This window comes from Geospiza fortis, unplaced genomic scaffold (genome assembly GCF_000277835.1).
Source record: "Geospiza fortis unplaced genomic scaffold, GeoFor_1.0 scaffold281, whole genome shotgun sequence".
Classification (NCBI taxonomy): domain Eukaryota; kingdom Metazoa; phylum Chordata; class Aves; order Passeriformes; family Thraupidae; genus Geospiza; species Geospiza fortis.
In genome coordinates this window covers 447,872-475,770 of record NW_005054340.1, presented here as the reverse complement: position 1 = coordinate 475,770, position 27,899 = coordinate 447,872, and the positions used below count along the sequence as shown (strand labels likewise).

The 27,899-nt window shown below is 38.7% G+C and overlaps 1 protein-coding gene across 1 annotated transcript in view; it reads left to right on the top strand.

The window, feature by feature from the left end:
* The window catches only part of CTNND2 (catenin delta 2), a 635,688-nt gene that overhangs the window by 569,378 nt on the left and 38,411 nt on the right, over positions 1–27,899 (top strand). The gene's annotated exons all lie outside the window — the stretch shown is intronic.

Sequence of the window (27,899 nt, the reverse complement as noted above, 5' to 3'; positions counted from 1 at the left end):
GAGAGAGAGTGAATTTTTTTATTGAATTTTTAATTGATGTATAAAGTATTTTAGTCACTGTAATGCTAAATTGACATAAATTCGCAATGCAGAAGATTCCAGAAAGCACTAATCAGGCATTTGTTCAGAAGAAGGTGAAAACATAATATATCCTGCAATTTTTAAATTGTGTCAGTTTTTATTGCGCTTCATTTTTGTGTTTGGTAGTTGAGCTGGGCAAAACAATAAACAGATACCCGAATGAGAACAGGCTGTCATCAAGAAGTTGAGGAAGTTGATTTACAAAATTAAACGTGTTTTCATGCATTAATAACTGGTGCTCCTTAGTCTTCATCAGTGAAGAGAAAGATGCTATTTAAGTTAGTAAAGAAATAATTAAACGGTGATGTTTTATAGCACCTGTATAGCAACATCTGAACTCCCTGGTTTTTAGTGTTGTATAAATGAATTAGCTGAGAATTTACCCTGATAAATGTTTATATGTTAAGTACTTTTTCCATTGTGGTGTAAAAGCCTTATGTCAAGGAGATGTTGACTTTTCATGTGCCTTAGCCACTTGCATGTTGCTTTTTGCTCTATGTTTCCTCAAATATATTTGTGACAAGCAGACCTGGTAGTTACAGAGGTTAGAAAAGGTTTTCAATCTCAGTCATTTCTTATTAAACACTCTCACATGAAGAGATTTAGGAGGAAAACTAACATTGGTAAAACTGACTTCTTTCTTTTAGTATCAAATTCAAGATCAAGCACTTTCAGAATTCAATCAACTCTTCTACATCTGAACTTCCCTATTGTCTAAGTACACCTCTCTGGATTTGGAGGGATTTTTCTCTTCCATTAAATATCTGGAAAAAATGGTGTTTCAAGTAGTCAGCTGGGCTTCTGAACAGTAGAAAGAAAATGGCACCTCTAGGTGTTCATCCCACTTATCTCTATCAGGTAAAATGTTTGCTCTTACAGTCTAATGGGTCCTGTGTGAGAACCTAGAGAAGTGGCCAGAGACTGAGTGGCCAACTTTTGTGTCACTGAAGATAGCGAAGTCGTATCCCATCAGAAGTTGTTCTTGTAATACAGACCAAGCACTGTCCTGCTCCCCTTTAATTAGGTCAATAGACTCGGCAAGGGCAATTAGTGAAAAAGCTCTACAATTTTTCATTGTCACCCAAAACAGCAGAAATAACTGCATGCAGATTCAAATCTAGGATAATGGGGGATACTACTTCCACAGATCTGTTTTTCCTTGTAATGCCAAGTCAAAGAATCATTTCACCTCTGTCATAGTAAGGTCAAGATGCTTCACAAATTGTAACCACAACCCAGCCATAGGTCAGCTGTACCTTCTAGTGGAATAAGCTGTGAGGAAATGCCTGTAAAATGCCTGTATTTCTATTTTAAGTGCTGTAATCAAGAGAATCATCTTCAGTATTGCACCATGACAGCTTCTCTAGATGATGATGGTAATGTTAAATTATGCCATATAGAGCTTTAAGGTTTATAAACGTTGAAGTCTTTATTATAGGTTTTATTATTTTGTATTCACATTCAGTATTATTTAAGATTGAATTCTGAATGAAAGTCATAAAAGTTGAAAAATCTGGTAGAGGTGGCCCAAGAAAGCCTAGATTAATTGTGACTGCCAAAAACACCACCACCTCCAAAAACAGCTGAGGGATGTGCCTTTTCATTTCACTGATGTGTATTTCACACATCATAAAGTGCCCTGACCTGCACCTTACATTTTGTTTGAAATAAACAATTTCTGTTCATTTCTGTTCTCCTGCACAGAGTAGCAAGCAATTAAACTGTAACTGCATCGGCTTTTCTCACTCAGAAGATTGACATTTCAAACAATTTAATATTAATTTTCATCTCTGTTTCTCTGTATGTTCATGCTGAGAAGTGCCACTTACCTTTTGGAGTTCTGATCTAAAAAGTGCATATAATTTAGTCACATGAAATATACAAAGGTAGAAATGCAAATTTCAGAAACTGCCAAAGTAATTTTAAAAGCACTTTTAAATCCATGAGAATAGAAAAACAGCTCTGAAAATCCAAGTTTTGTGACAGCCTTACAGTAACAGATAAGTGTATCACAACATGTTTCCAGCCTATTCTGTATGAACTTCAACTGATGAAACAGCGAGCTGGTTTTATTTTCTGTAAGATTCAAAATAGTGTTTTCCCCTGAGATACATACCACCTTAAATGACTTTTAAATTATAGAAGTGACATATATGGCATTTTTTACTAAAAGCACTTTTCTTTGAAGAAACTCAAATTCCCATTCATGACATGTCAGTGCAAGACAGTAGAACATGGCAGGTGAATTAGCATTTGAAAAGGAATGTGGTTTTCTTCTCAGGTGTGAAGACCCTGAGAATGGGTCTGGGCCACTGTAGTTTCAGAAGATGTTGAAGGTGGATCTGAGAAATGGAAAAAATTTAAACCAGTAAGAAAAGGAAGGATGAATGTGTATTGATTAAATTTAAACTATCTATAGATGGCTTTCAATCATATTAACAGTAATTTTCTCTGTGCATCTACATCCATGCACTCTCTAAATTAGTGCAGTTGTTTCCTGCAAAATCTCATTCAATCCTAGTTCCCAAGTTAGATGTTGACAGGTGAACTGGGCAGCACACAATGTCCCTCTCACCTCGTGTGGCTTTTGAGAGATACTTCCACTTCTATTTTAGTGTCCCCAAAGTTGTTTTCTTCGTATTTTAGAGTGCTTGAAAAGGAAAAATGTTAAGGACAAAACCCAAACACCATTCACAAAGGTGATACTGGTAGAAAATTCTGATTGCAGGGACCTAAGCTATGTCCTTGCACAAGAGGACTAATTGTAGGCTAACACACAAATAAATACCTGCAAATATGCAACCCCTATGTTTGTCATCATCAATTAGATTAAAAAATGCACCATAGAAAGTCTCTTTGTCACTGGATAAAAATGTAACTGTCAGGGTTTAGAAATGGTATTCCTTAATTTAGTGCTCCCACTAAAGTGAAAAACCACAAGCTGCTTCCCTGTCCCCATCCCCTCCAGTGAGAGACAAAAGGCAGACATACCAAGCTGAGATAAGAACAATTTACTGGAAACCACAGTGAGATAAGAAGACAGACAGTAACAGGAACAGCAACAAAGTTGATAACAAAAAGATACAAAATTGATGCAAAAAGAGGCTGTTTCACTGGCAAAAATTGCTCTCCAACCAGGACTGTGAACAAAACAGTGGACAGACTGTCCATGTCCATGCTTTCTTTTTCCCTCAAGCCTGAGACAGTGATAGTGTCTAGCTGCACCATATCTTAGCTACATCCACACAGCTCCAGACTCTACCCCATCACAGCTACTCAGAAAATTAACTCTGTCCTTGATTGAAACGAGAACTACAGCAAAGGTAGTAGATACCAGAGAGTTGGTGTTCAAAGAATGCAGGATTAGGAAAGATTGTGAATGTCTGGGTTCTTACAACTGTCATTTTAATTAAATCTCAGTGCAGTTAATTTGAATTTACTTATTCTTTCTATTCCTGACCATTAGGTGCTTACACAATATTCTGGTTCGTAGCACTTGCCCAGTGTGGGCAGAAGGCGATAGTAGTTCTTTCTTGGGTTATGTGCACTCTGTGCCAAAATACCTGTGAACATGTGTTGGTTTAGTCTTTGATGGATATAAAAAAGGCAGTCAGTCACAATACTTGTTGGCTTCTGCATGCCATCTTCAGAGGCTTCTCTTTCCTGACAGTTTAATTTGTCCTCATTAAGTACTTTGATGTAGGATTTTTTCACTTGTAATAACGGTCATACCCTGGTTGTTTCCATCATTTATTATGGGTTTTAGAGTTAAAGGCCCTTGTTTCAGATAACACTAGTAAAACTTCAAATATCCTCCTAATTACAGAAAGCAGAATAATGGTCTTTTGCTGCAGCCTTTGCAAATGAATGCTTGTGTTTCCTATGAATATTGCACCTTTATGCACATGTAGTACCTCTCAAAAGGCACTGGCTGGGACTGGCTGGTAGCACTGTCACTGTATCTTAGGTTTTTGCTCATTTATGGGCTCTTATTTTTTTTATTGGTTAAATAAGTCTTAGAAAAATCCATTTCCACCCCTACTTAACAAGCAGTATTTTACAAAATCAAAATCTGCTGTTTCATGCTTGTAACTGGTGGGATTGAACAGCCGCAGTTTTGTAATACACAGTTACAAAATATTAAAAGGGTAACAAATTCTCATCATGTGAGATAAGTGAGGGAATAATCAATTTGCTGAGGGGCTTATTATCATAATTCCATAAGGTAAGACTGTGATTCTTGTACTTAATATCTTGATGGGCTCAATTAAACAAAAGTAAAGAAATGCAGTTTTGCTCCCAAGGAAAGCCTAGAGAACCTTCAGAATCAGCTTCAAAGCCCCATTGATCTCTCCATGGCATCTCTATAAAATTACTTGAAATCTGGTATTAGTGATACAATCTTCAGTGTTACTATGTTTTCCATTTTTCTTTTGCTTCTTGTGGCTGTGTTATGCAAGAGGTTGTGTGAACGTGAAAAAGATTCAATGACTACCCCCTAGAGTTAGCAATTTCATATTTGTATAATGTATGATATTTTATAATGATAGATTGGATTTCAGGAATTGACCTAAGAAATTATTAAGATGCATTAATGCTTAAATCCATGCTTTTTGTATAGATGTGTAATATGAGTAGTGCAGTTTGAAAGACCAGGTTAAGACAAAAGAAAACAGCATGATGGCAGCACTTAAAATTGAAGACCTTTATTTCTTTAAAAATGAACTAAATAATTGATACAATCACTCCAATATTCCAGAATCAAGATTCTAAGCAAACGTAATCAGAGAGACACCTTTAGAGAGATAGTTTTGAGAATTGTCAGTAGATTAACAAGCCCTGCCTTACAAAAAGAAATAGAAATAAAACCTACCTTGCTGATGGTTTATAAACCTTGATAAATGTGCAGGGAAGGAAACAACAATGAATTTCAAAATTTCTTGTCTTTATGGTCTCAGTTGTTAAGTAATTGCTAACAGTCTGGGATACATATAGTATGAAATTCCTTTGGTCACTGGATGATATTGTGCCAGTTTACTTCCTGTAGTCCATATAGGTCTAGAAAATTAAGTTAACTGGGTAACTTTGGAAAATACACTTAAAGTAACTTTTTCAGGTTGAAGGGAAGGCTTCAGTCTGCAAGTGCAGTAAAGACAAAATTTGGTATTACTGGATCTGTTTGGCTTGGAAGGGGCCTCCAGAGGTCAAGCTGGTCCAGTAACAGAAGGTTGCTTAGGACTTTATCCAGAAGATGAGATGGAGATTCCTCAACCTCCCTGGGTAACCTGTTCTGTTGTTTGACCACCACCATAGCAAAATTAGTCTTCCTTTTATCAGTTAGAATTTCCTGTATTCCAGCATGTCTTTTGCTTCTTTTTCTTAGGCTGTGGAACTCTTTAAGACAATCCTGACCCCATCTTCTCCACACCATTTGATTAAGTAAACAATAGCAAGATCTCTCCATAACCTTCCTTTAAGGCCCAGATGATGCAATTCTTGTCTGCCATGTGTTCCAGTCCCCAGCTGTCTTTCCACTGAACTTGTTCCAGTATTTTGCAATGCCTTTTTGAACTGGGCAGAAAAAAACTGCATGTGGTGCTCTAAGTGTAGTATAGATGCAGAACTATTGGAGTGAGAGGAAGAATCATATTTTTGTTGGGTTGGCTGGACTCCATGTAATAAAGCCCAGGATGTCGCTGGCCTTCTGCGCTGCAAGGGCACATTCTGGACTCATGCTCAACTTGTCTACCAGCACTTCAAGGTTTCAGAGGTTTTTTTTAAAAACTTGCTTTCTAACCAGTTGACACCCATCTGTGTGCTGGTACAGGGGCTTATTTAATCTTGAGTGCATTTGCCTTTGTTGAACTTTCAGTTTGCTGTTCAGCTGTCCATCTTCATGGCAGTCCTGCCCTCCAGTGTGTTGATTACTCCTCCCAGCATTACATGCTCCAGAGTCTTTTTTTCTGTCCTGTCCTTCAGGCTGTTAATGCAGTTGTGAAAGAATCTTGCCCCCAGTACCACCACCTACAGGGCACCTCTAAGTAGCCATCTGCCAGCTGGGTTTCATACTGGCAATGAAGCCCTTTTGTCCAGCCAGTTTTCTGCCTACCATATCATCTATTTAGCTGGTCAAAATCTCAGTAAGGACACTATATGGAGTAAGGGTAAACTGACACATTTGTTATTTCAAGCAGTGTAAAGCCTCTAATTCTTAAATTAGAAGTGGATAAATGCAATTTAAATGTCTTTAACCTCAGTGACATCATTGCAGACACTCAAGTTACTTCAGGACAAGGTTCGCTGAATTTTAAACCACAGTTTCAGTGTGACAGTGTATAAGCTTCAGGGAATAACCATTTTATTGTGGAATCAGGGTCATAATAGGATAATTGTAACTAAATTCGCTTAAACACAGAAGTTTGCTTTATTTACCAGAGGGAATTGTAATAGTAGCTCCATTTGTTGCATTTTTAGTAAGGCGCCGTACTTGTAGATTTTAAAAAGGAAATACTGTGGAATGTCATAGAATATCCTAAGTTAGAAGAGACCTGCAAGGATCTTTGAGTCCAACTCCTGGCCCTGAACAGGATGATCCCCAAGAGTCACACCCTGTGCCTGAGATCATTGTCCAAATCCTTCTTGAACTCTGTCAGGCTTGGTGCTGTGACCACTTCCCTGGGGAGCCTATTCCAGTGCTCAACCACCCCCTGGGTGAAAAACCTTTTCCTAACATTTAAGTTTGTCTTTGGAATTGACTACTTTCAAATCAGTGGAAATAAATGTAATTTCTCTAGTCTTCAGCAGTGATGCCTATTATTAAACTAACCACATGTAGACTAATAGATTCTGATTTGATACATAATTCCATTGTGCAGCAATAACATTAATTTTAAATTATTTTACACTCATGGAAAAAATGGTTGTTAGATATGTAATCAGAACACTCTTATATACAAAAGCATTTTTATTCTGTCCTTTAAAATAACTTACTCGAAATTTACCTCTGAATATCATCTGCAAAAGTATCTGCATATTAAATTGATGTAGAGTACCTTTAACCTAATCTTTATTTACAGTAATATATACACACTGCAACACTATATATGTATGTGGTAGTGTGTGTTCATTTGTATTTAGGTAGGTTCTATTCCAGCCTTTAAGCTGCACCAAAGAGGAAGAGAAGCTGTGCTAAGGAGTACACGTGCATGTAGAAAATTACTCCCTTCCTGTAAAACACACATTGTATTATGGCATACAATTGCAACAACTAGAAGAAAATCTTGTTGCTGTCAGCTTAATCATCTCATGGGAGCTAAAAGGAATTTTTCCATCAAGTTCCCGAGAAGCAGGATTCAACTCAGAGTAACAAAGCAGCATTATTAAGATAGAGTGAGTAGGCTGCATAGGTACTAATCACCATACAATGCCAAACAATGTTAAAGTCTACTTTAAATCAATTAATTAATAAGAGAGTAAAGTGAAAGTACAAGTGATTCTTACCATGTTAATAACATCTGGGTAAAATTCTTAGGTGCCTGATGGTAAATTAAGAACTGAATTTCTGTTTTCAGTCCTAACATTAGCATTAAATGGACTGTTTTAAGGAACTAACAGCTTATTATGAAAACCAGAGTTGGATGCCAGTTAATTCACTTTGATTCTTTGAAAATGCTGTACTTACACCATTAAGTATATTTAATAGAAACAAATTAATGTTAAATATATTATATAATACAGTTCATTTTTAATAGTGGAATTTCTTTTCACTCTGAAAATTATAGGTTCTCAGCTGGTTGAGTTAGCCTCTTTAAGAAACTACAGTTCCCTAACCTAACCCGTGGTAATTCACTGTGAACCAGTCAGTGACACAATATCCTCCTGCTTCTGGGCTCTATTCAGCCCCTCATTAGCACATCACATCTACATGGAATCAGCACTGCCTGACTAATCTGTCAGAATGAACTGGGGGAGCAAAAGGATTACTGTTTCCTCTTACTGACTAATTTCATTAAACCCAACAAACTCAAATGACTCAGATGAGCAGCTGACCTGAGATGTGAAAAACACTGACTTGCCCCAGTAGTGCTTCTGAGACTCAAAATGATTCATTTTCACCCTTACATACTGGAGGTCTGCCCACAGCCTGAAAGATGTTTTATTTTGTTAGAATCCAGCCACCATGAAGCCTATCCTAATGTTATTGCACTACTGTAAACTGTTACTTTACTAAAAACCCACCCTCCCTCTTCTTCCCTCCCTCCCTCCTTCCATCCCTCCCAAAACAAAATGAAACAAAACAAAACAACCAGTTTTGGGAATTCCTTCATGTCTTACTGGAAAATTAGAATAGCAAAACAAAGAAGCTGTGTTCCTTGGACAGACAAAAGCAGGGTCCTTTGGAATATAATGGTATCAGGTAGGCTGGCAAACTGGCATGTATAATTTCTCTACATTGGTATTAAATCTTCAGCAGATAAAGGTGTTATCCTCTGCTGTACAATTCTGTACCACAATGTCTAAATCAAGCCCCAAAGAAAAGGCCATGTCTACTTCTCTCTTGTGAGCCACTAACAATCTGAAATACCAAGTACATCACAAGCAAAGCCTTTGAGACAGGATGTTCTGAGGATGGATTTTTGTGCATTATCCACTGTACTTAAATCCATTCTTCTGCCTTGGGATTGAATATGTATATGCCTTATACTGAAAGGCTCAGCTTCTTCCTAGGGAGACTGAAATTCATCTCGTTCAGTTGTAGCCCTGTTTGAGCATCTTTCATTCACTAGGACTTTTCTGATAAGCTGTGCTCAGCTTACAGAAACTTCAAAGCTGAGGCAAAGTTATTAAAAGAGAGAGAAAAGAACTACACCTCTAGTTCAATCTTCAAACAATACAAAAATCGATTAAGAGTCAGAGATTAGCTTCACTGTAACCCTTCCCACATTCTCATGAAAATTAAGTGTTGTCTCTTTCCTTCCCCATTTTATTCTAAAATCTACTTAAAACTTAAGAGATCAGTAACTATTAGTCTGGCAATATTAATAACAAGCTGCACTTCAGAGCCCTGTGGCTAGAGATTAGCTGTAGAGTTGCCACCAAAAGAAACAAAGAAAGAGAATGAAATTATTTACAAAGCAAATACTAAAAAACCTCATCTTGAAGCTGGAAGAATTCATTTGCTTCAGTCATTCCTGAGGAGAAAAACATTAAGTCTTAGGGGGTTTCTTGAGTTGGACATTGGCCTATCTTGCCTTGGTTTCTGTAACTGTGAATGAATAATCACGGGTGGCTTTGTCATTGTGAGAGACAATTAGTGTGCAGAAAATGTCTAGACATCACCCATTAAAAGAAATTCTAAGAAGCACATCATTATTACAAAATGATGGAAATACTTCCAGAAGCAGCGGTACTAATTTGAAAGTTAGGATGGCATGGACTTTTTAACTGGTCCTGGGGCACAGCCTGGATTAGATTGCAGTGGGAACCCAGGAGAAAGCATCCAAGGTGAGCTGTTCACACACAATCTTCCTGGAAAGAGCAGTGCTTTTGAGTATTGGCCCGTCAGTGTGTGCATAGCTCTTGCAGGATGGGTGAGCCAGAGTAGGACTTGGCCATCTGGCCATAGCAGCAGCTGACCCAGGAGCAGAGTCACCTGAAGGCTGTGAACAAAGAGAAGGAATATTCCCTGAATTATGAAAAGGAGTGGAGGAAGATAAGATCTCTCAGCATTCTGCTTCGCCTGATTCTGAAAGAAAGGGAGCGGACAGCAACGAGCGAGAAGAGAAGGATGGTGGTCAAATGTACTCAAGGAATTGTACAATTAGAAAATGTAAGGAAAATATTCAGAGACCTGGGTCTGGAGATTCATATTCTGAATCTGCCATTTTTCATCAAGGTTTTTGCCTTGGAGCTCTTTTTTTCCCTTTCTTCCAAATACCAGGAAGTTAAGCAGTTCATTCCTTTTGCAAGATCATATTATCATCCAACAAGTATTGCACTCATTCACAAGCTAAAAGGGTACTTCATCTAAGGAGTATATTTATAGGGCCCTGAACCACAGAGACTTCAAGTAAAAGTCTCAAGCCATTATGATCCTGAAGAAGATAGTGTTATGAAAAGCAGATATCATATTTTGACTGCAGGAGTTTTGAAAACAAGCTCTGTGTGCAGGTTCCTGCCAGCCATCATTTTGAGCCCACTAAACCAATTCATTTGCAGAATCAGCTGAGATTCACCCGTTATTCTAGAGGGAAATAACTGATGCTGAATCAGTTGATAGGCCTGTCAGTAAAAAGCACTATGAGCCAGTCCATCAAGCTACAGCTCCACCTTCCACTCTTTCAACATACAGCATACACAACCTCAGTGAATTGATAGTCCTGTCCTGTCTCTCCCAGCACATTACAAGCCTCCACTTTCTGAAGTTAACTCTGTGCCTGACCCTCCTCCACCTCAGAACAAGCCAGCAATTTTCAGATCCTCTGGAGAGGACATGGTGCAGTTCACTTCTTATCCTCAGAAAAGCTTCCCTGACAAAGGTCCTGTTAAAGGAACTAACAGATTCAGAAAACACTCAGTCCTTCTTACAACTGCTTTAAAATAAAACCTTACCTAGTGCTGCAAGGCCCTTTGAGCACAAGTTTGAAAGTCCTAAAGCCAAACACAATCTCTTGACAAATGAAGTTCAATGTAAATCACAGTCACCATCAAATCTCCCTGTTCTCACCAAACCAATTCTCACTAAGCTGTTTCAAAAGCACACAGCTTATTGCAGCTTCCCAAGTTTGACAGTGGAATGGCTACAATACCTTGAGTGAACAGGTTCAACAATCCTAAGTATCAACCCAATAATGTTAATGCTGTTCCTAAAGCCATTCCTATAAGCCCTTCAGCACTCAAGGATGAGAAGGAAGACCACAGACACACTGTTGCAGCCACAGCAAGAGGTGTATTTAACAGCTGTGGTGGTGTGTTCAGCTCCATAGGGTCTGGAGGTGGTATTTTTGTACCACAGGGTATATTCCAGATGGACTATAGCAAGAAATCTGTTTCAAAGTCTGCAAAAAACAACCTTCCACTCTTGGTCAAAGAGAAAAATAAAATGCTTCTTAGCCTCTCAATAATGTCAGGGCCTCATGGATTAACATTCCTAAAATCAGTGAAGCTGCGCCTGATGTACTGTGACCCCAAAACCTGTCAGAACGAGTCCCTTCCTGGAAGGGAAGGGGATAGTCTGGGGATCCAGACTATCTCATTGAAGAAATCTGTTTCTCAGTCCTAATTGACCTTTATAAATATGGACTTAGCTCAATGCATAAAAAATGGGAAACTGAGATGGACCTCACATATAAGGTGAATCACTCTATTTCAAGGCCAGTAAGAGCAGCTTGCAAGCATAAATTCATAAACAGTAAAATTTCCCATATGAACCAGTTCTTTCTTCCCATTTTGGACACTAACTTGCAGTTTTCTTTCTTCCAGTTCTTTAAGTAGATTATATGAAGACCTCATCCTAAACTTGCAGTGGGGCCATATGTCCAGGGACTCTTCTTTTTCTGCTGTCTCTTGGTGACCTGCAGTCTCCAGTAGCAGCCTCCTCTGCCATGCATGTTGTTCATGAAGACACTGAGTAAGAGTGGTGCCACTGCAGTACATTACCATAAGGAACACAGCATTGTTCCTTGTTTGCTGGTTGAAGGGGTAGAGTAGCTGAATACCTAGTTAAAGCTGAGATGGCAGTCAGTTCAGCCTGTCTTCCTAGCTACTCCTGTTGCTTTCATTTGGACTTATTCTGGTTGGTCCCTGTGTTTCCTGAAGTCCACCATTCAGCCTAGTTGAGGTATTTCTCCATAAACTCTGCACAGAGGAACATATCATCTGTATATTCTGCCAGGAATAGTTGTTAATACACTCCTCAATAGCCGTCTTTGCCACAGCAACCCATCTTGTGACACATGCCTATCTTATGATCTTCTCTGGCTTCCTGACCCTTCCTTCCAGAATTGCTACTCAGTAAATTGTTCTTCATTCTGTATTTCTGCAGATAATCATCTCCTGCTTCTGTGTAATAATATTATCCATTTGACTTTAATGAATTACATCTTCCAAAATCAAGATAACTGAAATCTAAACCAGTCCTCAAACATTTTTAACCCTCTGCCCTTGTTTCTGTCCATACAGCAGACTGTCACACAGGATGGACATATATCCAGGATAGAAGACTGTCTACAGAAATTAGTTCATATGTTTTCTACCAAATTCTTTTGATAAATGCTTGTATTTAAATGATGACTCATTAGTACCTGTTCTGAGTAGCACCATGTGAACTTTTTTCATCCTTTCTGCACCAGTTCCATCTTAGCTTCCATCCCTGTTCTGTCAATAAATACATATTTTCTCCTCTGTATTACTTAATCTTTCTTCTTGCATACTCTTGCTGCCTTCATATCCCAGAATATATTCCTATCAAAAAGAATGCAGTCCATTGTCGTCTTTATGTAGTTAAAATTGTGGGTAAAATTTGTACTGGGAGAAGAGGCTAAACAAATGTGCACACCTGAAGACACACATTCGTTGTATTTAAATGTTTCTTCCATTATGAATAATAATCTTTTTGACAGGAGAGCAGCAGAGGGGCTATTATGTGCCATCTAGTGTGTTACATCAACTATATGAGATATAATACGTGTATTTTTTTAACAGTTTTCTAGTGATCTGCAGTTGTCTTGTGATGGTTTTGCATTTGTTGTGGGCAGGGAGGTTAGGTTAGAAAAATTCCCGATGTCCTTTCCAACCTCAGTTATTCTGGTTCTACACGTAATTTTTAAATTTACTTGATATTAATAAAAGCATTTTTTCATGTGTACCTGCATAAAGTAAAATACTTCTGTGAATTATAAGGACAGCATTTTCAGGCTCAGTCTCTGAAAGGAGAAGTAATTCCAGGATAAAAAGAACTTGAACATAAATGACAGCTTTATCTACTTTATTTGCTTTCAGAAGAGGATTTCATAGCTCAAAAGTGGGCCAGGTTCCAAGATGCGCTTCAGTATATTTACTTTTAATGTTTGAAATAAATGTGTACTAAGGATGTATTTCAGACCTTTTCAAAGATAAGGAGATGTGTGTGTGGATAAATCTGGAGCTAAGAGCTACCCAATAGAATATCTCATAATTGGTAAGAGAATGCTTTATATTAATGATCTTTAAAGAATCTTTTCAGTATGGTTTGTCTGCTATAAATTTGATGCAACATGACTGCAAATGTGCTTTGTATTGCTGTTTATATTAGATAAGGAGCTCTTGTTTAAATGAATGTGTGGCTGCACAATATTGCTGTTAACTGTGTCACTCAAAAGCTGATATGCCAATTCTAATATTCTCCTTCCCTCATGGTTTTTCACAGAAGTTTCATTTTATCTGAGTGGATTTTTTTGGGAGTAGCACTATGATATTTAAGGTCCACTTAGCTTAATGGTGCCATTTAAATGGAGTATTTAGCATAATTGTTAAAGGGAAGACCACTGCCACTTGCTAGTGCATTGCATCATATTTGATTCATAGGCAGGAATTTTAATTGGGTGCTTCTGCTAAATCAAGCTGGGAACCAGCTTGAGCTGCAGGAAAAGCAGGGCTAGCAGGAGTAAAATCTTTAATTTTCTCACATAGTGAAGACTAATGTTTGCTTGAGACAGTGATAAATGAAGCCTTACCTCATTGCTCCTGCTCAGCTTTATGAGGGCAAGATCATGCCAAAAAAACTGGTTTCTTTTTTGGAATTACAAACATTTGTGTCAGCTTATTTTGTACTTTTACTGGCTTACTTGGTCTTGGGTTTTGTTATAGATTCAGAAGTCATTTGTGCTGTTGGGGTCAAGGATTAGAGTTTGGGATTGGGGTATGAGGTGGGGAGAGGTAGGAGCTAGGAGTCAGGTTTGGAGTTAGTGGTCAGAGTTAGTGTAAAGGCTTAACAAGCATGGTCTAACATCCAAAACCCACTTACAGCCACAAAATCAGCCCTTCCTTGCTGGCCCAGCTCACACCCTTTGTGTGAGCTTCACATGGCAGCCTCCAGATCCTGCCTATTCAAGGGCTGAGGCATGAGGACCCCCAGAGATCCAGCAGAAACATTCTGTTCTCCTTGACCTCTGCCCATCTCCTACCTCCTGGGCACTGGCACCCGAGAGCTAGGGTCAAGAGAGGGGCTGAATGTCCAGGGTGAAGAAGGAGGGCTTAGGCTTTGGGAATCTGCATAGGTCTAGGGCTGGAGGTTGAGCCTGCCTTTTGGGGAGAGGGATTGGCCTTTAGGGTGACAGAAGGGCTTTGGGTCATGGTTTGGACTTCCATGAAGAGTTTTTGGTAAGCAATTGTAGGTTGTAGATTGGAGGTGGAGTCACAGTAAGGACTAGGATTAGGGGTAGGGACAGCAGATTAGGGCTGCCATCAGAACAAGGATGTGGGATAGGGATAAAATAAAGGGTTTCGGGTTTGGTTTTTGGCCTTTGTGATAGAGCTTGGGGTTAGGGTTTAGTGAAGGGTGCTGGGGTAAGGGTTAGGGGTCAGGTTACACAGGCTTTGTGTTAGTGGACAGAGTTGGGTACAGGCTTAAACAGTGTGCTCCTGTGTTTGCTGTACCCACTACGCTGCCATCATTTTCATTGTCAAGACAAATCTAAAAAAGTCCTGGAGTCAGCAGCATGCCCCAGCAGCAAAGTGGGCCAGCAGCCTCCTGGCTGTCAGAAGTGTTAGCAGCAAGTCAGTGAGGGAGATCATGTCCCTCAGCTCAGCACTGGTGAGGCCACACTTGGAGCACCAAGTCCAGTTCTGGGCTCACCAGTGCAGGAGAGACACAGACAAACTGGAGAGAGTTCAGTAAAGGGCCCTGAAAATAATTATGGGCCTGGAGCATCTCTCCTGTGAGGAGAGGCTTAGGGAGCAGGGATTGTTGAGCCCAGAAAAGAGGAGGCTCAGTGAGATCTTATATGCTGTTTAAATGCCTGATGGGCATTTAAAGAGGACAGAGCCAGACAAGTCTTGCCCTGTGTCCGGACAAAAGTTCATCAGCACAAATTGAAATACAGGAAATTCCACCTGAGTATAAGAGAACACTGAGCTGAACCTACATTGAACAGAGGGGTTAAACTAGGTTATCTCTAGAGAATCCTGGCAACCTCGACTGTTCTATAATATATAAGGAAATTGTTTGCATACATTTTTATTTAATTTTTGCTCGAAGCATCAAGGTCCACAATCAAGCATGACTGTGCTAGGGGCCTCAGTCATTCGTGGTTGCATTTCAGTTTTACACACTTAGTCTTTTGGGGAATACAAAGAGAGATGGGCTAATCTTTCTAACATAGGGAGCTTAGTCGATTAATTAATCAGCAGTGAGTGACCCTGCTGTTTTGTGGCTGTTCTTGTATTTTATTCAAGGTATAGGCTGTAACCTTTTCTTCTGAGAAGTTCTCTGCAACCTTAAGATGAAAATGCTCCTAGTCCAGATTTACAGATTTTGCAGCATAAGCTCTGTGTACCAAAAGAATATGCCATGGTGGTGTTCAGAGTTCACCTGCTGTTTGGTGGATCTAATGTGCAATATGAGAAAAATAAATTGTCTCATTACTCACTCTTCTCAGGAGAAAAGTTACAGGATCTCTTAGATTGTGTGCTACTCAGGGTGCTCTTAAAGTGATATGTTTTATACATTATTTGGATTTCATAACTCAGGATTATTTTAGCAAATCATCAGTGCTAATTTTAATTAGAGGAAAATGCTTCTATTAGTGTGAGATTATGCAAAGTCATATATTTGTGTATAAAGTTTTTCAAGGTGACACTAATAAAGGTTGCTCTCACAAAGAGAACATGACATTCTGCAGACTTAAGGTTTTCAGAGGAGCAGTCTATCAAGAAATATTTTACCTTTGGTAATATTGTCTCCTGAATCTCCTGTGATTAGGAGGTCAGCATTGCATCTGACCTGTTACCTGTTTTGTTTAGCTGAGAGCTTTTTTTTTTCAGCCTTGTTTTTTTGTTGTTGTTATGTCAAATCTTTTCCAGCACTCCAAGACTGATCTCCCATCCCTTTCCTGCAATGCAGAGTGTAGTTTATATTCTGCCACATCTCAGGGAAGTAGCAAGGCTGCTGAGTACATGTAAAATTTTCACTCTGACTCCTCCGTAGTCTTTCAGAGCACTCTGATCATTTAAAATAAGGCACTGAAGCCTGGGAGCCAGCTGTTCTCTGCCAAATTTGTCTTTTCCGTTAATCCGGAGGGGGAAGAAAACTTTTGCAATATTTGCCCAATTTTCCCCCTCTCTTTGGAAGTAACTGAGGTCAGCCAACATTGCAGAAGTGAGTGAACCTGAAGGATCTAGGAGGTTTTGGGCTTTGCCTTAAGCGACTCTCCTCTGTCCAGCCTATCTCTAAGAAGGAGATAAATCCCAGCATAACAAGTTTAACGTATGGACTCTCTGACTCTTGCCATTTGGCTAACTGCATCTCCATGGAGGTAAGAAAAGAAAACTGAGTAGGTACAGAGTCCTGAGAATCCTCCTGCCACGTGTTACTGGGTTGTAGGTGAGCAGCTGTGACTTGGGTTAAAAAAGCAACAATTTACTGACACTGAGCAACCTCAAATGAGTGTCTGGAGGCAAGGTTTCTTTGTGGGCCACTAGAGAGAAGACTTGATCAGCTCCTAGCCTGAAGGTGATGCCTGGAGCTGTTATTTTGAAAGGATCAGCAGTAGCACAAACCAAAAGCAAGTCACGTTATGAACTGTTTGACTCCCACCTCCTGAGGAAGCACAAACAGAACTGTGCTCCAGTAGATCTGTTCTCTGATGGATCAGTTGGGACTAGGATTTGTTTGACACAATTTCTTTAAACACAATAATGAGCTATATACCTTAGAAGAGCTAAGAAACTTTTTTATGAGAAATGTAAGAACTGGTAGTGTTGTAGTCAAAACAATAATATACTGCTCATTTATTGAGGAAGGTTATTGGATGCATTTTTGGCCTTCCTATGAGAACACAGAACCTACTTTGACTCTGCATCATACATATCCCTTCTCACATACTTACTGTATTCACTTACTGTACTTATATTGTAGTAGCTTTAGATGATTTAAAATATAGAACTACAATATAGTTTGCTCTTTTCCAGTGGCTGTAAAACACTGTAGGGAACAGGAATTTAACTGAGTCAGAACATTAGTAATATTTGCAAAATTAATTGACCTCTAAAAAATACCTGTAGAACCAACTACATGTCCACTTTCTACATGAGTAATGTGAGAGGCCCTGTTTCTAATAAATGTATTTATAGCTTCATTACCCCAGCAGACCTTTGGATGGTCTGGTTTAGTTATAGTGATACATTAGTAGTTCAACAGGTGAACACTGTTTCCACAAGGTATTTGCTAACAATTGCAAAGTGCAGGGGAAAAAAAATCAAATACTGTATTATATTCTTACCCATTCGTGGATTAATTGTCTTTAAAGTTTTAAAAAATAATTTTTAAACACCCATCACTTTTTCTGGTGCTCTTTTTACTTGTTCTTTTCCCTTATGTCCTTCTCCCAGCCGCTGAAATCTGTAAAGTTAGTGTGTGATTTCACTGAGCCTTAGAAACTAACCTGTATTTTGTAACTGAAATATAAATTATTTTATTTTACGGTGCACAGTAAAGCAATGGGAAATGCTCATGCATACCCTCAGATGTGTTATACCATCATGATTAATTATCCTAACTATTCCATGTAGCTTTTTCATGGTGATGACTTAAGAAATATTTGAACACTGAAGTAATTACAAAATAGATGAACATTGCAGTATGACTTGAAGTGGTTTTGATGTCTGTTGGAAGAGTTGCTCTCAAAAGACACTCCCCCTTTGCCAAGATTTTTATTTATTGAGCTAATACATTTACATGTATTACATTTTTGCTTTTTATTTAACCTTTAATAACAGAGTAGATCATGAGGTTCTGTTTTATTTCTCTTAATATGAAGTAAGAGAATCTTCATGTTTTCACCATGGTGTTGTATATAAAAGCGTGCAAAAACAGTCAGTCTTTCAGACCATACCACGGGGAAAAATTTCTTCTTGAGTTTCAGGCAATATTCTAGCCCAAGTAAAGAAGCCGAAAAGAGTAGCAAATAAATTGCAATTCCTTCATGGATACTTAAAGGAGGATAATGTCTAGTTGCAATTTCCTCTGACTACCTCTGTCAGAATCTTGCTCTGTTTTGGACACAAAATAAAAACCAAAGTGGAAAATAAAAGCTACTTTTTTCTGCATCTGATTTCATACCTTTTAATGTTGGTAGACAGGCTCATTAATTTCAGTGGGTGTTGGATCAGGCTATAGATCAGGAAGCCTAAACTTACTTTTCCAAAAATAGATAACATTTTTATTTCTTCATTATGCCCTAATTTGAAGTCCCTTGAATCAGACTATTAACAAAATATTATCCTATCTCAGAAAATAATGCAGATAAAACTAAAATTCCACTCAACTCTCACATAGTACTTTTCCTCTTCAAAGCATTTTAGCATCACTGATTAATCATAGCATTAATTAAATGACTATATTTTTTAAAAATTCAGCCTTCCAAAAGCTCTGTTCTCTGCAGGGAGCAGGGAAGAGCATAGCAAGGGACTAAAACCAGCTCCAGTAATCAGAAAACTTAGCCTGCAGCAATTAAACTGAGGAATCACTTCCCTTGCAGAATCTTTTTTACCTTGGGCTAGTGGAAAGATGAAAGGAAAGATGACAGTGCAGTCTAAACAAGAAATAGCTCTGTTGGTGTATAAAGGAGCTGGTTAATTGGATAAATTTGCACTATCTGAAGCAATAGGTAGGCTCACAGCTCCTTTCCACGCATTTTCTAGTTTGTATACCTGGCAGGAAATGCAATCAAAATTAATTAGAAAGGAAATTATTTGAGTTATTGCACACATGGACTCCATCCATTCTGGATATAAAACCCAAACATGCAAGAATAAATTCCTTGGATCCAACAACAACTAAGCCTGAGGTTGTCATTTTTGTTCTCAGACAACCCTCCAAAGCTAAGTCTGTAAGGGAGACAGCAAAGCCACCACTCAAATTCTTTTTCCTGGCCAAGACAGCCAAAGCAGCAGAACAGTAGCAATGCCTCTGATTGCCTTAAAAAATGCTGCTTTCTTCACTGCTGAGGGTGACAAATAGAATCTTATTAGTGGAGATTTTTCTCCTTCTGTGGACCCAGCAGTTGTTTGGCATACCAGGTCAGCAGATAATTAGACAGGTCATGCTGAACTTGAACTGGCTCATTTTTATAGTCCCAGCATGGGTGAGACAGTCAACAAATTAATGCTTGCACCTCTTCCCAAATTCATCTTCATAAACCAGATTGCAAGTCAGAGAGCACACCCTTGAGTTGGGTTGCGTTTCATGGTTGCTTCGCTTCTGCAGCATGAGAGAGGGAGGATTACTGATACATGGCTGAACATTCAGAGCAGAAGCCATCCACTGTGCTGGGTGAGAGGTGTTGTTACAAAACAGAAAATCCATTTGGCCATGGTACACATAAATCCATTTCAGGATTAGTCTTCTGACTGTTTTGCTGCAGATATATATACGCCCCGGAAGGACATCTGGTTTCTCCAGAAATCCACATGGCAGGCAGCTTGCATCCCATGAAAACTGCCAAAAGGACAGCAGCAAAGATGGAAGAGGCAGATCTGTACAGCAGGGTCTCAATGCTGTGCTCTACCTTTGGCATTACCTCTGACAGAGCCAGCTGAAGTGCTTCTGCATGCAAAGTACAGACATGCATCTAGCCTTTAAAGCATATGTTAGAACATGAATCAGTAGGCTATGGTCAGCCAAAGAGCCCTGGGAATTCTTCAGTCTGTAGTTTTTACAATATAAAGTGGTATAAAGTGTGAATATCTGTAATCTCGCTGTGTGAGAGACAATCAGAATATGGAGTGCCATTGAGAAAGGAGTAAAATCAGTATTAGAAGTAACAGCAGATCAAATAGCTGCCTGTGGAATTGAGATATACGAGAGAGGCAACAAGAGTAGTACAAGAGCAATAGTGTTTAAACACACTGGTACTTTTGAGTCTAAAATCTGTGCTTACAAACTAGTTAAATTCTCCTTTAGTTCAGAACATTAAAAAGTGTGAGTCTGTGGTGGGTAGGGGTGGGACTGGGAATGCAGGGGTGTGACAAAAGCAGCATCTAGATGGCCATCAAAGTGTAGGTATTGAAACCAAAATGAGGAGAGATTGGAAAAGCTTGGCAAACAAGGCAGATGCAGAGATTTACAAGACATGGCAAAGGACGATGAAAACTTCACAGTTAAGACTCAAAGGTTCAAGGGGATGCAGCTCAAGGAAGAAAAATTATTAGTCATGTAGTAGAGGGGAGAGGGGGTAGCCCTGAGAAGATGATTTGAACACAAGAAAAGTAATCAGCCAGAGGGAGGCAGGAAACATACAAAATGGAAAAGTTACATTTCTGGAAGCAGAAAGAAAAGCTTCAGAGAGACTGAAGGAGGAGGGTAACTGGGTAAAAATGCTGTTACAGGAAAGAAAATCTGTGAAGGGTCTGAGAAAGCATATTGCTGAAAAGCGGTGATTGCACTGCACCCAGTTGTGATTTCCCATGGCATGTTCAGGTTCAAAATACCAAAATGCTTCTCTTTTGTCTTTGTGCAATGCTGATAGTTTCTATACATGCTGCTCTTTCATCCTTGTTATGGATGTGCCCTTTGTCATTCCTTGTTCTCCTCATACCTTTTGCAAAATATAGAACCAACATCTTTAATGTTTTTCAAAAGATAAAAGCTTCTATATTGGTTACCCTTTTAGATATTTGATTCTTTTACAAGCAAATCTCAACTGACATTGCCATGCAGTTATTAGTGTTCTACATGCTTTCATCACTCTGTGGTACTTCAAGGGTTTCTTCCCTAAAACTGTAAAAGATGACTATTCCTGCTCCCTGTAGGGCTTTATATGCTGCACTGCTGATGGCTGAATTTATTCTTGATAAAAAAGATTTTTAAAAAAGAAAACCAGTGACTGACACATCACATATAATGCATCTGGGAAGATACTGTTCCTCTTTGTTGTGGTCCATACCAAATACCAATCTTATGTCTGGAAATCTTGCTGCCTGTCATCAGAGATGGTGAAAAACTGAAAGTGTGTATCATTTATCTGAAGTGAAGAAGGAATCTGAGACCTCCACCTGATTCTTTGTTCAGTCTCAGCAGCCATCAGCAGAGTGCACCTGGATCCTTGGGGGCACAGGAGGGCATGTGTGTATAATGGTTTTTATTCTTTCTTTATTCTCAAATAATAATTCTCCTACAAACTCTTAAAATTTAAATTAAAAAAAAAACTGCAAGGAAATTATATCTGGCATTGTTCTCTAGCTCAAAGTACTCATTATCCCAGCTTAATAGGCAAGTTATGCTTAATATGGAGCAGCTAAAACAGTGGCTTCCAGCCCATAAGGCTTGAGCTGCTTACTAAAACCAGTTTAAGTTAACTCATCACTCTTTCCTTTATAAATGATTGAGCTGAGGTGATAGTTTTTTTGGATAGGAATAATTGCAGTACTATAGTCAATTCCCATTATGTAGTGCAATACGTTTTTATTTTGAAGTGCTGCGGGTTGCAAATGTTTGTGCATGTCACTAACATAAGAAGTAAAAGGACCTGAGTGTGCCTGATCAGCATTTTTGGCCAAACATTGAGAATGGTATCTAGGTGCCTAGAGATAAGCATTAAACTTTAAGGACCAAAGGGTATTTTGTTTACATGTGCTTTTTCAGAAGCCTGTTTGTCTTCCATAGGTCTACTAACCGAGCAAGTATCTCAAGTATCCAAGGGAATTTGAAACCACATTGCCCCCATTTATTTGGACACATAAATTACCCCCTATTTACCTGAAAATGGTTTGATCCTTTTTCTTTTTACACTTCCATGCCAAAGTGATCCAGAATCATCCATTCTCTGACACTTGGAGAAGTGGTGGGGCTCATGCTATTTGGGGCGTGCTTTTCAGTCCTACTGCTCCAGGGTTTTTCCATTTTCTTCTTCCAGTAACAATTCATGCACAGTGGTCTTAGGAAAAGGGACAGATACGTTGTGATGAGCAGCATCACAGACCATGAGCCAGCACAGGCCAGGCCATGGGGGTTTGACAGTGGACCCTACCTTGGAGTATCATAAACCTGCTCTGTCCACAGCTGCAGTCATGTCAAATGAGGGGCCCCAGAGAGAGGGAAGAGAGCATTGCTATATGCAAACTATGGGACTTGCAGTCCCTCTTCCCTCACATGCAAGGTACCCTGCAGCAGGCACTGCCACAGACTGTGTCTTTCAGAGTCAGGCAGAGAGCAAAGTCACTGGTTGGTGGTTGCAGTGGGAAGCCTGTCTGGAGACAGTCATGTCATTTAGTGGTGAGTGAGAGGGCATTAAACTCTGTGCTGCCTGATGACCCTTATTTCAGGTTGTGCTGCTCTGTCTTCTTTTATAAACCTTCCTTCAAAAGGTTACGAACCTTTATAAACCAACATTGCTTCATAAGGTCGATTTTTTCTTACTCTTCACTCACCTTTCCTGCTGCTCCCCAAAGTCTGAGGAGTAATCATTTACTCAGTGGGTCAAGTGTCTCTCAACCTCAGTACTGTAGTCTTTTTTGCTTTCAAAGATATAGGTTTGTGTCTCCTTCCATCTGCTGCCTTTACTCCTGGCTCAGCAGCTCTGGCATTACCCTGCTTCTTTGGGCTTGCTTCCAACTCTGCACCCAAAAAAAGCACGTGTTTGGCTCTAAGACCCAGTATGACAGCATTTCTTATCTCTTAGCCTATTTTGTCTTTAAAATTCAGGGAAGTTTTCTCCCTCGAGTCTTTCACTGGTGATAGAAAATCTCCTTATGCAAACTAACACACCTTTACCCTCCGGAATGTCATGAGGTTGACTGCTGCTCTGATGCCTACACTATAACTTAACTTGTATTGTCCAAGACCAGAGTCTGCTACATATTGCAATAATAATTCTTTTTTTATGGGCTCTTACCTTCCCTCTTGCACCTCAGTATGTACTAGAAAATTTCCAGTGTTCAGAGTATGCACAGGGCTCCTCTGGAACACTGACAGCTAGACTCTGAGGGAGTTCCAGGTGCTACACAGGTGCCAGTAGTGGTAATATATTTCACTTAGAACAGTGGTATCTGACAGGGAAAGCACGGTGGAGGAATGAATCATCAAATATAGCCGCTGCTGTCGTGTGATGAATACACACTAATGTATTAGACTACCAGTTGAATAATACACTGACTTAAGACCAAAATCTGTTCCATAAAAATTAACTAGACAGCTTTGGCACATTTCTTAAGTAATGATTGAAAGTAATAATAAAAGCTCTCCCAGTCATATTCTTTCCGTAAGTCTGTGAAACACTGAAGTTGAGTAGTATTAAAAACACAGGGATGGTGAAAGTGCTCAAAACCACGTAAGTCTCAGTGGAGTGCACATGTTAGCATGAAGAGAAGAAAATTCAGATATATTCTGACATATAGGCACCGGTAGTTCTGGAATAGGGTATCTGCGCCTTCACAACAAAGTATGGTGGCATTTTGCCATTTTTATATTAGCTAGCTACATGATATGAATTAATGGATATCTTTGGAGGGGAGGAATAGTGAACAATTACTTTTATAGAAAAAGATCTATCTCTAGGACAGGGGTCTTTGTTGGAATTAATATCTGTTTGGGGTGTCTTGTTTCTTTAATAGGTCAATTTTCCTAATCTTGTACTCTCAAACTAGGAATCATGTCACAACTATTTAATAAATTTGCCAATGTGTCAAAGACATTATTCAGAGATGAGTGAAAATAGAAGTGGTTTCAACAATGTTACAACAGCAGCGAATTTGTCTCAAGGCAATAGTAGGGAGGTATTTCCAGAAGTAGAACCCTAGCTGTGATGATTTTGCTCTGGTTTAATCTACCAGAAGAATAGTTTGCTGTGCTGTTTGGCTCTGAAGGCAGAATCATTCTTAGGACAGTTATTTGATCCTCTGATGTGAAAATTTTCCTGAATTAAGTAATGGAGGCAGGTAATAAGCTGCTGAGACTTTTATCATGCAAAGGAAAAGACATTAAATCTTCATTGTTGTAGTAATAAGCAGATGCTATCCTCTTACAGTCATAGACTTAGTGCATGGTGTTAGATGAATCACCTTCTTAATATGAAAATGATGGATGTCTTATCTTAGAAAAATAACTTTTAAATGTATAGTGTCAGAAAAATGCTCTTCCAAGCACCCACAAGATAGCCCCTTTCCTGTTATGTCTGTTTTATGTCTTTCTTCCTTCCTTTAAGAGTAAAATTGGACAATTAAATACGTTTTCTTTTTTCGTAGTTGAGCTGTTGGCTATGTTTAATCATATTATGTAAATCCTCTTTAAAAGCTTGAAATCAGTTTTGGGTCTTACAATGCATAATGTTGTTCAAATACAAAAAATAAATTTAAAAAATCAATTTGTTTGTAGATTAAAGTAGTTCTGCATGGACCCTAATGAAAATTACAAGGCTATTTAATATAATCCTCACACATGTCTGCTTCTCTTCCCAGCATCCTCATCAGTTCTCACTTCTTCCATTCAGGAAGGCTTCTTATATTGCAAGCCGAATTGCCCAGCTCTCCTACCAGTAGTGCTAGATAATAGTGGTGCTAGATAACATGTTGCTGACATTCCAGCATTGGTTTCCAATTACACATTTCAGTCTGCTTTCAGAAGGGGCTCTTAACATGGACAAACAAAAGTCTAAGTGCAAATGCTCTGCAGAATGTAACACGCACCAGTGCAGAAGTCAGGGATCGCAGTTGTGTTGGGCTGGTGCAACAGTAGCTGTGGGAGGACTTCACATTCACACCACTGTAGAGCAAGGTTTCTTCTATAGCTGGTGGTTGAAAACATGACTCTTCTTCATGTCTGCAGTAAAGAAGTAGGAGAATAACTGAGATAAATGGACCAATAACTAACAGGGTTTTTTTTTCTGTGAATGTCCTGCAGTGATTTATTAACTAACTATATGTATAGTTTTAGAAAAACATCTTGCAGTATAAAGAATATACTTTATATATGCTTGACTTTCAAGTTCCATGGCTTAGTTCTATATTAAAGCAAATTCCCTGCTTTTTCATATATTTTCACATAGCTAACACAGTGTTTGAAGTACTTAAACCACAGAAAATGTGCTAACAGTTACACTCCTTAATAGGTTTTAGGACCCACATAAACAGTGACTTGGATCAACTCTGTAGCTCAGCCACTCCCTTCTTCTTCCAGCTGGTGTGCCACCTGTGTTTGGTGAACCTCTGGAAGAACATTTTGACGTCCTTGACCATGATGCCTGTTGAATTGTGGTCAGTTGCTGCACCCACATGGGTGAGCAGCTTTGTTGGAAGCACCAGTTCTGCCTTTTACTGCCTCCTGGGGACAGGGCAGGGAGAGGGAAGCCTGTATCCCCAACAGGCAGCTCCTGGCAGGGGAGCTGGCATTGATGTTACAGGTTCTGGTAGGGAAGTCTCCAAAGTGGGCACCAACTTGCACAGCTGCCACAGATGAAATACAGTAACTAGATTTTAGATCTAAAAAATGTGAGTCTTCTAGTACTTGCTATCCAAAGGCTAAATTTGATGCAATTCTTGGTGGAGAAAGAAGGGGAAAGCAGTTTAAAAACCTAGCAAACCCACTCAGGATATATTTTACTTCAAATATGCTTCTGATTAAGAATTGAATGGTAATAATAGGCTAGAATTACTACAACTGCTCAGAATTAGGAATGCTGTACTATCCCACTGTTACACATTATGTATAAAAAGCCTGTTTTATTGTTTTGGAGTATTTAATACTGACTTATTCTTCTCGTGCCTTACTGAAGGGTGTGCACAGCAGAAATGTTAGAACTGCTGAGCATTGGCGTTTCCAGAATGCTTATAACCTGCTTGATTGTGTCTATTTTAGTTTTCCAACTGAGCTTTCCCTAATAGCTCCAAAGCATTTCTTTGTTTTAAGAAGCATCTTCATGTCTAGGCATGTGTACTGGTGTGAATACTGCCTGGAATACTAGACTAGTTCCAGGAAAGAAATCTGCTTGGGGCAGCCATCCAGATTTCCTTACACCCAGTGTTCTGGGATGTAATCTTTGGCTGCTAATGAAATTATCATCATTAACTGATTCCACCAGAGGGCTGAGGTGCTGAGATGCTCTCTTGCAATTTAAGTGAGGCCCAAAAAGAAAAAGGAATATGGTCTATTCTGGATGTGTGCACAGAGTAAAGCAGAAAAGTCTCACTGATCTGATTTATCTACTTATACTTACTCCAACCAGTGGCAGACACTGCACTAGAGGAGTAAAAGCTGCATCAAATGATAGTTTATCTTTTGAAACACCAGCTTAATTTGATATGTGTTGCAAACTGAAGTACTCACTGTAAGTGATATACAGCTATTAATGTGTTCATGTTGCACAGAACAGACAGATGCAGGTGAAAATAGGATTTCAGACTTTTCTGCAAATATTTCATAAATGTATGGGGGAAAAGAAGGTTTTCAGTTTGCTCAAACAATTTATGAAAGAGAAGGAGGTGCTAACAACTGTTCTACATCTGATATTAATAATATTGCTTAAAATCATTACAGTGCAAGTAAATTAAATATTAAGTTCAAAGAAATAAAAATGTTTGAGGACAGGATTTGTATTTGTATTGCAGCACACTGGAACGATTCAAATCTTACTGTACACATTTTGTACACAGTCTAATGCTTTTTATAATCAGGAATGTTTTTACATAATATAGAGTGAGTATTTTCTAACACTTCACATTACCACAAAATCTATTTGATAATCTTTAACAGTTCAGTACAGAGATTGAAGTTTTTATCTGTATTATGAATATTCTGTTCAAATGACTGACTGTAGTTCCACCACATCAGGCAAAACTGTGAGAAATAAAAATTATGAATGTCTGATAGTTAAAAGATGTGATTTTCCTCTTGCCTCTTCTTTCAAATATGGATACAAACAACTGAATTTTGAATTCAGAAATAAGATTTTTAATAAGTATGCATAAACACTCTGCATAAACATTTTTAAATCATAAAAAAATCTGATTAAATTTCCATATTATATACAATAATCATACCTGATCATTCACAAAATGTAATGTAGATTAGATTACTAATTATGTTTATATTTCCCAATTTTCCTGTCCTTTTCATCCTGCATGATACACTTATGGTGATTGCTGTATGCAAATTCCTAGCCCATCTGCACTGAAGGTGATTCAGAGTTGCTTCACTGACCTCGGTAATAATTCCATCAGGCCTTCACCTTCTCTGATCTTCTCTTTATCACATTGAAGGATTGAGCATTCACCATAATAGCAATCCTCTAGAACTGATGTGAGGCTCCTTGTGTGTCTGTGCTGGTGCTAATCCTGCCATATGCATAGATATATATTCTCAGAAGCTGTTTTTTTATTATTTTCACCAGCACTGCATGACTTTTAGGTGCAATTTTGAAAAAGAAATCTGTTAATTTAAGCATAAAAAAAATTATAATCATCTTAGAATCACTTAGGTTGAAAAGACCATCAAGCCCAAACATAATATACAGAATTTCTTTTTATTTAAATGTTTGATGTGACCATTTTAAAAATTATTCTCGTTTGAGGAGATTTTAAGTTCTAGAGGTTAGTGTTTTATTCAGGAAATCCTTGCAAAGTGCCAGATTGGA